The sequence below is a fragment of the Cibotium barometz genome, chromosome 33 (assembly GCF_041138505.1).
Source record: "Cibotium barometz isolate CiBa-2024 chromosome 33, ASM4113850v1, whole genome shotgun sequence".
Classification (NCBI taxonomy): domain Eukaryota; kingdom Viridiplantae; phylum Streptophyta; class Polypodiopsida; order Cyatheales; family Cibotiaceae; genus Cibotium; species Cibotium barometz.
In genome coordinates this window covers 34386128-34400241 of record NC_141078.1, presented here as the reverse complement: position 1 = coordinate 34400241, position 14114 = coordinate 34386128, and positions in this window count along the sequence as shown.

The following is a 14114-nucleotide window of genomic DNA, read 5'->3' as shown; positions in this document are numbered from 1 at the left end:
TTGCACTTGAATGTGTCATCCTTATGTATCCCTTCTACAGTCCTTCACTGGTCTCCAAGTAAGGCTACCATGTCATCACCTAATACCTTCTTGCACACAAACATGGTAGGTGTTTGTGAGAAACAAAATTGATTGAACATCTTGGCAAAAAGATGTATTGGGCATACCCAAATAAGACTCATAGATCGAGAGGGCTTTGTAAACTTCAAAGACCCTTGTATATCACAAAGAATCTTTAATTTCATGACCATTACAATCCAACCATCTGGAATTTTCCATTCTATAGAAGATAGGGGTGGAGATGTGATTATCTGTAGCTTACCAAACCCACCGTCCTGCTTTGGCACCAAATAGGAGTGCCGATAAAAGAAGACTTTTTCCTTAAGAAGTTCTGCACTTATTTTACAAGAAAACATTGCCTGACCAATGTTTTCTTGACCAATGTCTACATGCAATGCTTGAAATTTTCTAGTAAGGTTTTCCAATGGCTGCTCCTCTACCATGTTTGAAGGAAAAATATCTGCAAATAAGAAATAAGTTGACTTAGATTGAAACACCTATCAAAAAATTTCACATGCCCCTTTCTACCTGCGATACTTTTATTACAATTGTATGGAAATCGAGTTTATTGTGGCGAAGATGGATATCTCCTACTGTGTAAACATGTTATACCGTGGCCACTAGTTTTCCATTGCTTGCCTTCTTGAAGCCTTGTAAATGACCTGTCCAATGGTGCTCCAGTACATCTCGTCGTCGAACTCGGTGGTGAGGCACGATTGCAGCAGGTTGTAGATAAACCCAAGCGCTCTTACGAAATGCCTCTCCCACCCAAGCACCATCATTGTCCTCCTTGTTGTGCAAGGATATCTCCTCAACCTCGTCTTTTGGTCTTCTTGGTGCGGCCATATCTTCTTGGAAGCTAGAGTAGAAAGGTTATGTTTAGAGAAGAAAGGTTATGTTTAGAGTAAAAAGAAAAGAGATGTGTAGACTAGGGTTTTACAGGAGCCTTGAAGATGAAAGAGATGGATCTCCGAGAAGGGAGGGAGATTAAGATGGAGGAGAAATTTTAGGGTTTGAGGCTTTGATGGTTTCATTAGGGTTGGGCAAATGAGATAGAGATGGAAGAGAAAGGGAGAAAGAGTTTAATTTGGACGTTCAAGAGGGAAAGTGGACTTGAAAATGAAATTTTTTATTACAATGAAATTTTTTATGGATGCTTGTATCCTTTAATTATAATAGGTATTTCATGCTAACATCTCAAGTGGTATTCCCTTCATGTTGGTGTATTTCCAGGAAAAACAATCCTTAAATTCTCTTAACAAATCTACCAGGTCCTTTTCCTCATATGGAGCTAGATCCTTACTAAATGAATGCTAGTTTGGGCTCCTCCCAACTAAGTCTATTTCCTTAACTTTAGAGTGAGATAGCAAAAGTCATATGAAACTCGTTCTTGCTCCTCCTTAGATCATTGAGCTCTAAGGCAAACAATTGTTCAGTCACCCCATTGTATATGATTTATAATGCTTAGGAAGTAGTTTTCAGTCCATTACATCATCTTCTGTTGCCTCAATCTAGGCTGAAATCCTCTTAGCCTTAATTCCATTACATCATCTTTTTTTGCCTCAATTTGGGCTGAAATCCTCTTGGCTTCCTATTCTTCTTCTGCCAAGGCCCCATTTCTCTTGTGATTTTCTGACCATCTAGAAAGTCTCAAAGGACCGTGCTTCGTCGAACTCAAATCAAGTGGTTCTTCGATTAGGAAGTACATTGGTTTTGCTAACAACATGTGCTTCCATTTTTCACTAAAATCTAGAGGAGGAGGAGATGCATACATCACATATTCCTCTTCACCCTTGTCTAGAACAATTCTCATTTGCACACTTAAACTAGTGTGGTGTGGTCAGAGAGACGGTAACTAACTCATTTCCAAAGATTTGCAAGTCAACCTTTAGAACTTGGTCATCTTTTTGTAAATAGACTTGGTGTCCAACCATCTTCTAATTGAACCATTCCATAATGTCGTGTGCATTCTATAGCTTTGCACCATTTGCATCCTATTGTTCAGTGGTTACTGCACACTTTATGATTGCATCGACACCATCATTTCTCCCTTGCCATGGCCATTACCAAAAAAGCTCCACATCATCCGAATGATAGTTAAAGAGCATACCTAGTAAAACTAAAAGAGAAAAAAACATGCTATATAGCACTTTAAAACATGTGGCATCTTCACAGTGATGTAGAAAAAACAAGGGTTTGTAGTAGTGAATGCCTAAAATGGGTGCGCTACCTTGAAACTGAGATGTTGCCCCATCTAACCAAACCCAATGTATTTTAAAGTTAAGGACTTTAGTGGAGCATAAAGCTATGCTTTACGAATAGTTTGTCATGTTGTTATCATCTGAAATGTAAAAGATGGCTTGTTTTCTCATCTCTCCCATCTCCTTCCAATAGCAAATCTGAACCATGATGGTACATTGGTCCTTATGCCAATGCATTGATTGGACTTCATTTTGCACTACTTTGAATGTATGACAAGATCTTCATTTCTCAACAGAAGTATGCAGCACAGATCTTGAAGGCATTTGGTATGACAGACTACAAGCCAATAAGTACACCGATGGAGATAAACTGTAGGCTTTATTTTGAGGATAGTTCACCTTTGGTTGACATCAAGATGTTAAAGAAGCTTGTTGGGTGTTGGTTTTCTTGTGAAATACTAGACGAGACATTTGCTATGTAGTTGATGAGGAGACTCTCCAAAAAACCAAGAGAAATTCATTGGAATGCAGCAATGCATGTGCTTAGGTACATCAAAGGTACCATTGAGTGTGGAATTACATACATGTTTGTGGTGACTTCTTAGTGGGATATTGTGACTCCGATTGGGTTGGAGATTATGACACCAGAAAGCCAATTTATGGATATTTCTTCACACTTGGATCGAGTGTGTTCTCTTGGATTAGAAAGAAGCAACCCACAATGGCACTTTCTTTAACTAAAGTAGAGTACAAGGCTACTTGTTTTGCTACCTATGAGGGATTATGGTTAAGGAGGATTCTAGCAGATATGGGAGTTCTAGTGAGGTTAGCCATGACCTTACGATGTAACAATTAGAGTTGCACGACCATTGCAAATAATCTCATGCTTCATGCTCGCACAAAGGACATTGGTGCGAGAGTTAATCGAGTATGAGATTGTGGAGCTAGAGTACTATTCTATGGAGCAGAACTGCATACCTACATCTTCAACAAAGCTCTTGGGAAGGACTAGCTCATTCGACATCTTCATGGACTTGGCATTAGGCCAAGAAACTCTTAGTTCATCTTTGGGTGAACATTGAGGGGGGGTGTTAGCATGTGCTTAATTCCCGCCTCTCACCATGTATCTCTCATTGATGTATGGTGCACATTTGTATGCCCCCCATTTTGAGGCGAAGACATTGGTGCACATATCTTTAGTGGGAACCCCAACTTAGATGCTGGAAGGGTTCGTAGATGCGACCGTTGATGGTTAGGAGATGATAAGGGGTACAAGAGTTAGTTGGGGTCTAGGGAATATTCCCTCGGATAATAATTTCATCATTAGTGGGCGGTGGTCGGTTGCAACGTGTAATGAATACACGGGCAGTGAGATGCATTAATGCAACATAGCCACCCACGTCTTGGATGCATCCACCACACTACCTACAACACTACTGTGTTAGTATGCTCTGTTAGTACGCTCTCCCCATCCAGAGTCTGTCTAGATTGCCATATAAGCTCTACACTAGAGCACAATGTGGACAATGCCATCATATTGTACCTATCTCTTATCTGTTATAATCATGATTTTTAAAATTCTCTCCATTCTAGTGTACTTTCTCTTGTTGTATCTTTTTCCACTGTGCCATACTCTGACATATTAGGCCCTTTCTTTGTAGCAATTTTACCTTATGGAGGGATGAAAAGGAATTTCAAAACCTACCCTGTGAGGAGGGATGTAAAAGAATGGGTTAAAGGAACTTTGAAACCATTGGGGCTGAAGTAGGAAACGACCGAGAGGTTGATACCTCACAACATTTGAGGAAAGATAGTAAATTCAGATCAAGAGATGGACAAGTAGATTTATTGACCAAAGTTTTAATCTTGGTGGTGGGAAAATTTGTCCCAATCCACCTAAATTCCATGAGCCGATGTAGTAGTTCTTGGAAAACATTACCAACCTTGTTGTTAATGACCAATTGGGTTTGGTATATCCTATTGTATACCATGAAGTCTTCAAACAAACCTCTCTTGAGGCCACCAATATGATAGCCACAAAGTCTAGCCATGTCATTGGTTCTCCATGTATCAAGCATCCATTTCTCGAACTCAGGATATAATTTGGGCCTAGGTCTAAGGAAAAGTTTCCATCCGTGCTTGACCCCTATTGAAATTGAAAGGGTTTCTGTGCCTTGCACTTCTCCTTTCCCTTTGTTACAGAGTTTTTGTTGGCAAAGGCGATTGATTTTCTAGTGGGAGAGGTGATCCCTGGAGGGAGAGTTCATTGATTTCTTGGTGGGAGAGTCGATCGATTTCCTCGTGGAGAGGTGATCCCAGGCTTTGATGTGGATTTCTTTGTGTTAAAATGCAAGCAAAGTGATGAGATATGGTGGCCACAATCCGGAAATGACTCCAGCAATGTGATGATCAAGTGGAAAAATCTGATCGTGGTGGTGATCACATGGCTAGTTCTAGGACTTGATCGTCGTCGCTAGTGGCATATGAATTTGTTGAAGCGCTGGATCATTGTCTTTGCGGTACATACAGTCGTCTCGGAGAAGCAAACCAAGGAAAGTTGAACTGCAGCTTTGGGTTCTTCTTTTTCTCCTCGCGAAAAAAATTTCATGCCCACCATCTTTGTAGAGAAAGGTACTTTGGGGGGGCTGATACTGAGTGCATGGGGTGCGTTGCAATAGGTATCCCAGATGAATGGTTTGAAGAGGAAAGGGTGCCTCTAGGCTGGCCGCTCGCTCGTGCGTTTGAACATGATGGGGCGAGCAGTTGGCAGGTGGCTGGTGGTATCCTCTATGCTCCCTTGGTGGGTGTTCTTGCCGCCACTGCTAGCAATGCTTGGCTTCAAGGTAAGGGTGTAGGACATGGATGCCCATGCGGTCCGTTGTGTGGGTGATGGGTGTTGCCTAGAGCTGTCAACCAAGATGGAGATCTTTTGCTTGAATTCTGTGTGATCGAGGGGGTCCCTCCAGTTAAGAGGGTTTAGTGGAGGGTCGATCTCCTTATGCTCCAATGGCAGTGGCGGCGACAGAATCTTGCACTCTTCAAGTTGTTGTTGGGAGGGTTGTTGTGTGTCGGCGATGGGGGTGGAGGGGTGGTCGATGTGGAGGCTCTTGTGGTGTGGTGAGGTTTGCATCGAAGAGGGCCGGGGGTTTTGTTGAGGTGGATGGGATGTTGTGGAAGGTGGTGTGCATGCCCAACTGTAATGATAAAAAGGGTAGTAAGGGTGGGGTTGGTGAGGGGGGTGGTGTGGGAAAATGAATGGGAGGAGAAAAAGTTTTGAGATGGAGGAGTGGAAGGGTGGATGTGCCACAGGGGTGTGGGGATAGTGGGGGTTGGGTGTTGGTATTTGGGGGAGAGGAAATGGGGGTGGAGAGGGAGGTGGGGGAGATGAGGATCATGGGGGTGGTGGTGGGAGGATTCCATGGTCGTCTCATCACCTCCGTTTTAGTCGTTGGGGGGACAGGAGCTCCTTTTGTTGTGTCCATTGGGCCGTGGGCCACGAAAAAAGCTTGTGCAGCTTCTTCTTCCTTGGAGGTGAATTCCATGGGAAAAGCGACATGTGAATCGTCAAATTGGCATATGCTAGTGGTGGTCATCACTTGCATTTGCTCGTGGCACCTGTGGTATAAGATGAGGAGGCCCTTGGTGGAATAAGGGGGAAGAGCATCATTGTGGGGGGGGAGGTAGGCCTTGTTTACCACGTGCCATCCCATACCCTGTAGATCATGCAAAGCCTCTATTGAGCTTTGGGAGGGGTAGAGATATGGGCATAGACCATCCAGAATGGATAGGTCTATGATGTTTGCTGGCATTAGGGGAAGGTTGAGGTCTATGGGGGCCCTTTAAGCTGCCATATTATGTTTTTAAGTACTTTTGCTTAAGGACTCTAAGCAAACTTTGAGTAGGCCTCACAAGGGGATCTTTATGCAATCATTATTTGAATTTCTATTTTTTCAAGTACATATTTGCTTGAGCTAAATTGGGGGTAACTTTTTGGTTTCCCCAAATTCAAAATGGCTGAAAAGCCTTCCCTCCTCTCTTCCCTCCACTTTTAGGACCCCCCACTTTCTCTCTCTATATTCTCTCTCTAAGACGCCCTCGTCTCACTACCACTCTCTTTCTCTTCCCCTTTCTCACATTTGGGTGTGCCATGGCTCTGCATCTCTGATTAGTAAGCTTCCATAACCTCTGCACTTCCAAATGCAAATATCTCACACTCTCTCATCCTCCATGCCTCATCTTTTTATCATTTTCTGCTCTCTCTCTCTCTCTCTCTCTCTCTCTCTCTCTCTCATGTCTTTCCCACATTGAAGTGCAGAAAATCCCTCTGTCAACCTCCATAGCTTCAGAGCTTACCATTTTCCATTCTTGCATTGTTTATCATACATATCCCCCCTACTTCCGTCTACAATCTACATCTCTCTCTCTACTGTATTATGCTGCAAAACCTTAATCTACATCTCTCTCTCTCTCTCTCTCTACTGTATTATGCTGCAAAACCTTAATCTACCATCTTCTATGCCTCTTGCCATCTTCCTTGTCCTTTCTCCTATTACCTTATCACTCCATCTATGATCTTCTAATATTTTTTACAACAAAACTTCATTGCACTCTCCTCAGAATACCCTATCCTCACTCTTGCATTGTGTTCTACAAGAAGCTCTTTTCAGCATTGCCTAACCCTAAAGAAAATGCCACTTGAAGATATATCTAACAGAGCACCAAAGTTCAGGCTACATGTAGATTTAGCTCTGCTGAGTATGCTACCATCCGCAGCTCAAAAACAAGTGGTGTGACCAATGTGCCATTGGGTACTCTTCGATCACAAGGGCAAAAATGTATTGACCTCTGGACGAATGGATTTATATACTCCAATGCTCCACCTCATTTTGTTAATATCACTACATTTCTTAGTTATGTAGGTGATGGAGCTAATGGTCTATTTGGCTATTGTAGGAGGCTTTCTTTTGTTGCAGCTCAAGAATCGCATTCAAGAGTGCATTTTCGAGGCTTATGGCATGAGTTGCAGCAGCAACACAAGAAGGACATTGATAGGCTTGAAGAAGTGGACAACTTGAAAACTCAGAATCAGGAGCTCTAGAAGAACAACTTGTTGCTTCAGCAGGCCTTTGATATTGAATGGGACAAGATGAATGCAGCCAAACAGGATGCACGAAACAAGCAACGACACCTTGCAAGCCTGAAGAAGCTTCCAGTAGGCTTTCGACAACGGAAAAGAAAGAGTCAGCCCCTAGAAACCTTGGCAACCCTAAGTGGAGCAAGAAAACGACGTGTACGAGCAACAAGGTAACTTCTATTCTTGCCATTGTTTTGCAGGCCATTCTGTTTTGTGAAACATATTGATGTTATTTTGTATTTATGTTCCATGTAGAGATATTGCTAGGGATATGATGGGATATGAAGGTGGTGCTGAGGAATGTAGAGCAGGCATATTGAAACATGTTGTTAAGTTATCAGACATATCAAAGCTGCTAGAAGATCCCACATGAAAAATATCTAAGCAAATCCGAAACAAAATTTTTGGAGAGCTGCAAAATATGGTAAGCCCCATACAGATTATGGATGCATGTGATAGTGCTGGTGTCAGTAGGAAGGGATATGAAGCCATTTACAGGGTGTTTACACTAGGTCATCGTGCTAAAGGACTTATTCGACCCATGCTAAAGGACTTATTCGACCCATGCTACCAACTCCATACACTGTATCCATGGCAAGAAAAAGTGCAAACTGAGACATTGCGAACATGTTAGGTGGCTACCGTCATGTGGAGGATGCTCTGCCTGTATGTACTACAAAGGTTTTTGAATACAACAAGTATAACAATGTCTTTATTGATTTAAGGACCCTTCAAAGAGCTATGATTTCTTATTATGGTCTAAGCATTGAGGAGTGCCAAGGTCAGGCTGTGTTTGTGTTAAAGCTTGATGAGTGTCAAATTGTAAAAGGACGAAAATTAGAAAGAGTCAGCCTAACACTTATGAACACGGCTAGCAAAAGAAATCCAGAACAGGATGATAATCTTCTTGACTGTAGTGCACAAGCCTCAACTTCCAACCACGGGAAGGCAATCTCAGGGAAAAGATTACTATGGAGTGCAATAAAAAAAGAATATATGGTGGTTGTCAGCATTTGATCTTCTGCAGGAGACGAATGATACATTGCGATGGTACCTTACCCGAAATAGGCATCCCAAATGTCATATTATTGCAATTTAAAGGAGAGACTTTGCATGTGGAAGATGTAGGAACATTTATAGTTAAGTGGCACATGGCAGGTGATTTAAAGACATTGAAGTGTATGCTAGGATGCAAGCTAGGAGCAAATACTTTTTTTCCATGTATTTATTGTTGCCATTCAAAATCAGAGTATATTGAACGCGGAAAAGCTTCAGGCAAGGTTGCAGCCCCACCAAGATGACCAAATCTCATGCAAAGGGCAAGAAAAATGTACAACCACCTAACAGGCATCCCAAATGTCATATTATTGCAATTTAAAGGAGAGACTTTGCATGTGGAAGATGTAGGAACATTTATAGTTGAGTTGTACATGGCAGGTGATTTAAAGACATTGAAGTGTATGCTAGGATGCAAGCTAGGAGCAAATACTTTTTTTCCATGTATTTATTGTTGCCATTCAAAATCAGAGTATATTGAACACGAAAAAGCTTCAGGCAAGGTTGCAGCCACCAAGACGACCAAATCTCATGCAAAGGGCAAGAAAAATGTACAACCACCTTCAATGAGTACAACGCAAAACAAAGATCCAAAGAAACCTATGCAGTGGGTTAATGGCATTATGAATTGTAATACCAATTGTCCGCCTAATCGTGATCAAGAAGATATCTCATGGAGCCCTATATTAGAGATTCCACTTTCCCGTGTTCATATTTGCACGCTTCATGCTAGGTTACACATAATGGACAAATTACTGATGCATGGAATATGGAGTCTGAACATCTTCGCAAAACGAATGCATCAGTAAGCTGGAAGATGTCCTTTCAAGAGTGGGGCTTCATGGTGGTGCTGTAAAGTTAACTAAGGATACTAAAAAGTCAGGACCGGGTCAGGATAATCCAAACAAAATATGCATGGGTGGGTCCAAAGCAAGACACCTTCTCTCAAATTACAAGGGGTACAATAGTCACACAAAATATGAGATATGGAAGGCCATTTGTGAATGCACCACTTATCGTGGGAATAATGCAGAGCTTGGTCTCAAGCGGGCAAGGCTGTGGGGGGGAGTCACTTGACAAAATGATTCAATTGCTAGAAAAGGCTCCACTTGTTTTGCTGAGGAGATTACAAACATAAAGACTGCAATACATACATTTACTCAGCAAATGGTTGATGCATGGGGAAAAACACATATCACCCACTATATGGTATTTTTACCTTTCTATCTATTTACTGATATTAATCGTTCGCCAAATAGTAAAATTCTGATATGATCTTTGTTACAGCACATTATATTTGCCCACGCATAGTTTTTTCTTGACCAATATGGTCCAATGGCAATTTGGAGCACCCAAGGAATGGAGCGCTCTCATTATCAAGCTAAGGCAGCATACTTTAAGAACACGCAACATGGTGGAGGTGGTAAGGAAAAAAGTAATGCCTTGCATGAGATGTTTAATTGGTTTTATCGCAGTTTGGGAGGTTGACGTCGACATAAACCAAAAGGGCAGGTGTCATTACTACGAAGGGTTGTAAAAAATGTCAATCTGCCCCAACGAGCAATTGCATGGCGAGCATCAAGTGCCATGCATGGGATGCATGAGTGGTTCGGTGTGCGTAGGCGTATGGGTCGAAAATGGGTTCCATATTTAAAAATTGTAGCCTTTTTTAAGTTAAAGCTTTTTTTAAAAAATTTCTAGAGAATTTTTTTATTAATAAGTTTTTTCAAAAACTATATAAACCTGTAAAAGTGAGTTTTCAAAGTACATTTTCACGTTCATTCACTAGTGTAAGTCAATGGATGGCTAGAACTAAGCACACTACACGCAAAACTGAGAACCCAAACGTACCGTCTGGTGCACACAATTTGATACAGGCAGTCGCCGCGGCACAGGCATTTCAACAAGTGCAAAAACGCATCAAAAAGAAGCATACAAGCATGGACAGAGAGGTAGAGACTCGACAGGAAGATGTACAGCCAGATGTGTTTTCAGGACTGGACACTGGACTTGCTCTTGAAAAGCCTCTGCGTCAAGGTCTAGAGTTCTCTGCATATCAATCACCCCCTCAAAAATGGCAATGTTCTGACCTACACCTACTATTGAGAGCCCAATTTTCTCAAGCTTTGCGCGTAGCGAGTTAGAGCTTGAAGCCATGGCGGGATATTGAAGGGAAATAGAAACTGTGAGATCTTAAGAATGAAACGAGCTTTATAGAGCAAAACCTATTCTTATAAAGCATTCCATTTAAACATTTAATAAATTTATAGAACATACTTAAAATTTTTAAAATTAACAAAATTAAAATCCAAATTGCAGTGAAATACAGAGGACATTGGGGCTATGGTGCAATCAAAATTTTTGTATTCAAAAGTACACCACTACAAATTATTGCCAAAAATCACTCAAAATGTTACCTAAGTCTGCAACTTAATAGTCTTTCAAGCTAAGGACCCTAGGGGTCTCCAATGACACACAGAGTGTATGTTTCTCTGACCTGTGACGCATAGGTTGATTAGAAACAACAAACTTGAATTGGTTCCTTACATTAAAGGACATGACAATACGATCTCTCACCTGAGCGAAATTCCAATCATCATTAACTACCACTATATGCTCCTCTCCTGGGTGAACTTCAATATGAAGTTCTACCTCCTCCCTAGCATAGAGATCAGAGTCCAAAGATTCCCATTCACCATGCGAGCATTTCCACCTTCTAATAGAGTACACCATAGTTAGATTTTGCTTGCCTATCTGATACCTGTATCTTACCATTGACATTACCGCTGAGCACTTTATTACATCGCCCTGATGTTCTGCCACCTTGGTGGTCCAATCGCCTTTTAGAAATGTATCTAGAGCTTCAAAGACCCCATCTTTGCTTATCCACATTATTGGGGTGGTGCGATGGAACTTGCCTACTTTGAAAATAGCAATAAACACATGTAAAGGCATGAAAAGAGATACACTTATCCTGTGGGATCCATATGCAGCCTTTAGGCTTGATTGAATGTCATGGAAAATCCTGCGTTGAAAGCACTCCATTGTGGTGGGGTCTGGAATGGGCCATTCCGGGATATTTAGTGTAGGAGGAGAAATTGGCTCAAGTGCTCCAAACCTTCCCCTCTGTGGCACAACATATGTTGCAGCAATGAAAAATACTCCTCTATTTGCAAGTTTGGAACTTGTTTCCCCAGCATACATAGATCAACATGACATGCTTCGAAGGTCCCTGTAAAACATTCTAGAGGCTGCCATTCCACACATTGAAGGGAAAACATCTGCATACAATAGAATACATTGGAGTTCTTGATATTCACATAGTCTTCATGCAAGCATTTCTCTAAAGCAAAGAAACATTAAACAAGTTCTGAAACTTACAGTTAGTTGGGAACGGTGGTGAGTTCTCATCTTCAAGATGTATTTGGCTTGAGGTGTAAACATGCTGCACCTTTGTAAGCCGCTTTCGATCCTTGTTGCAAACTTTGAATTCTAAGATCCTTCCTTTCCAGTGATGGCTTGTGGAAGCCATATGCCTTCGAGGAACCTTGTGTGCACCCCTCAAACTCGGCTGCACTGTTATCCACATGAACCGCTTAAAAACGGTACGAATCCAATAACCTTCATCATCCTATACTTTGGAAATAGCCATGGACTCGATAGTGGATGATGGCCTGCGTACACACTGAAGAGCCATAGATTGCCCAAATGAAAAGAAAGTGAATGTTAAGAATATGGCAAAAAAGCAAATACCTGCTCAGAGAGAGAGAGAGAGAGAGAGAGAGAGAGAGAGAGAGAGCTAGCTAAAGCTTCAAAGAAGATCGCTGCAAATCCATACACACACACACACACACACACATACACACACACACAAAAAGCTAAACCTTCAAAAGAAAACAAATGACAGATTGCATTAGGTGCCTGCTTGCACAGAGAGAGAGAGAGAGAGAGAGTGAGAGAGAGAGTCTGATAACAGAGCTTCCTCTAGAGAGAGAGAGAAGGGCTGATAACAGAGCTTCCTCTGAGTAGCTGGTAGCAAATCCTCAAAAGAAAGCTAATGAAAGATTGCATTAGGTGCCTGCTTGCAGAGAGAGAGAGAGAGAGAGAGAGAGAGAGAGAGAGAGAGAGAGAGTCGGATAACAGAGCTTCCTCTAGAGAGAGAGAGAGAGGCTGATAATAGAGCTTTCTCTGAGTAGGTGGTAGCAAAGAGCTTTCCTCAAGTTGGAGATGAAGATAGGGCTGCAAGTGAGGGTGTAGAGAGTGGTAGATGGGGAAAGTGGGTTAGTCTAAAAGGGAGGAGAGAGAAACATGCCCCTACTTTTGGAGGAAAGAGGGAAGTGAGGGGGGGTAACTTTTTGAAACTTTTCCTTTAAAAAAATATAAAAAGAAAAGATATTGAAGATTTTCTTTGCTGCCAGATCTGAAAAAGGTAAGATTCTACCTTTGACCAAAAGATTTAGGTTCTTAATCAACCCAACATTTTTGTACACATGTATTTTTCCTATTGGCCTTCACACTAATCATCTCCTTAATCTCATGGCAGCTTAAAGGGCCCCCATAGACCTCAACCTTCCCCTAATGGTCAGAGGGAAAGCCAAAATGGAGAAGGTGACTCTAGCTGATAAAAATGGCTTAGAGAGGGTGTCGAGAGGGAGTTTGTAGAAGTCGTGTGGATGGGTGAAGGAGATGAGGCCCTGAAAATAGAAGTGCTGGCGTGATGGGGAGCTTGGTGAGGAGGTATGAGTAAATCTGGCAGGAGAGGGGCTCCTCTCAATATACGTTGTGTTCGAGGAGGTTCAACTGGATGCTCCTATAATGGAGATGAGTGAGCTGGAATGGGCTTTGTAGTGGGAGGGCAAGGACAGGGAGCTCCGTGGTGGCTGTATCCATCAAGGCATCCACCTTCCGATGCATGGTGTGCTGGAGGAGGGAGCAGAGGGGGTGGAAGGTGGCTGTGCTGCACGGGCTTCAGCTTTGCCTAGTTACTCCTCTATCTGGTGGATGGTGTCTACTGAAAACTCTCGGTATCACTAAAAATCCAGCTTAGTTTGCTCAAGGGCCTCCTCCGTAGCTTTTGCTTGATCTTAGGCTTTGTGGGCTAGGTTCTCCACAAACAAAAATTTTGTGGTGCGCCCGCTGAGCCAAATTCATGGGCGTGTTGGAGTTGTTGCTAGAGCTCGATGATTCTGCCAAGAGCATGCTTGAGCTGCTATGTCTGTTCATCAAACTTGCCCTGGAGCTACATGTTACGCAAGTTAACTTGGTAGAGATCTGCATCACGTGTCTCTCTTGTGCCTCGGCCACACCAACATCTCCCTCTGTGAAACGGCACCTCCAATCCATCATTTGCATGATCAATTCCCTGGCCATGAGTGAAAATCCTAAGGCAAAATTTGGCATATCACCATGGGCTGCATGGTTGCTTTTGGCGTAGGCCTGGCTGGATCGAAAACTTCTTGATCGTACCTCTAGTGGAGAGTGTGCAAGGTATTCTACTGAGATGAATTCGTGAAGGAGGGTCCAACCTCTATGAAATATGGAAAATCTGTAAAGTGGCCCGAGGGTGGTGTCTCGTAGAGGTTTTGCTGGAAGAAATCTTGCTTCTGCTTCTCCTCCTCTCTGCGGCCTTTCTACTTGCTTTTGCAGCCAGCTCCTCTTGTGTA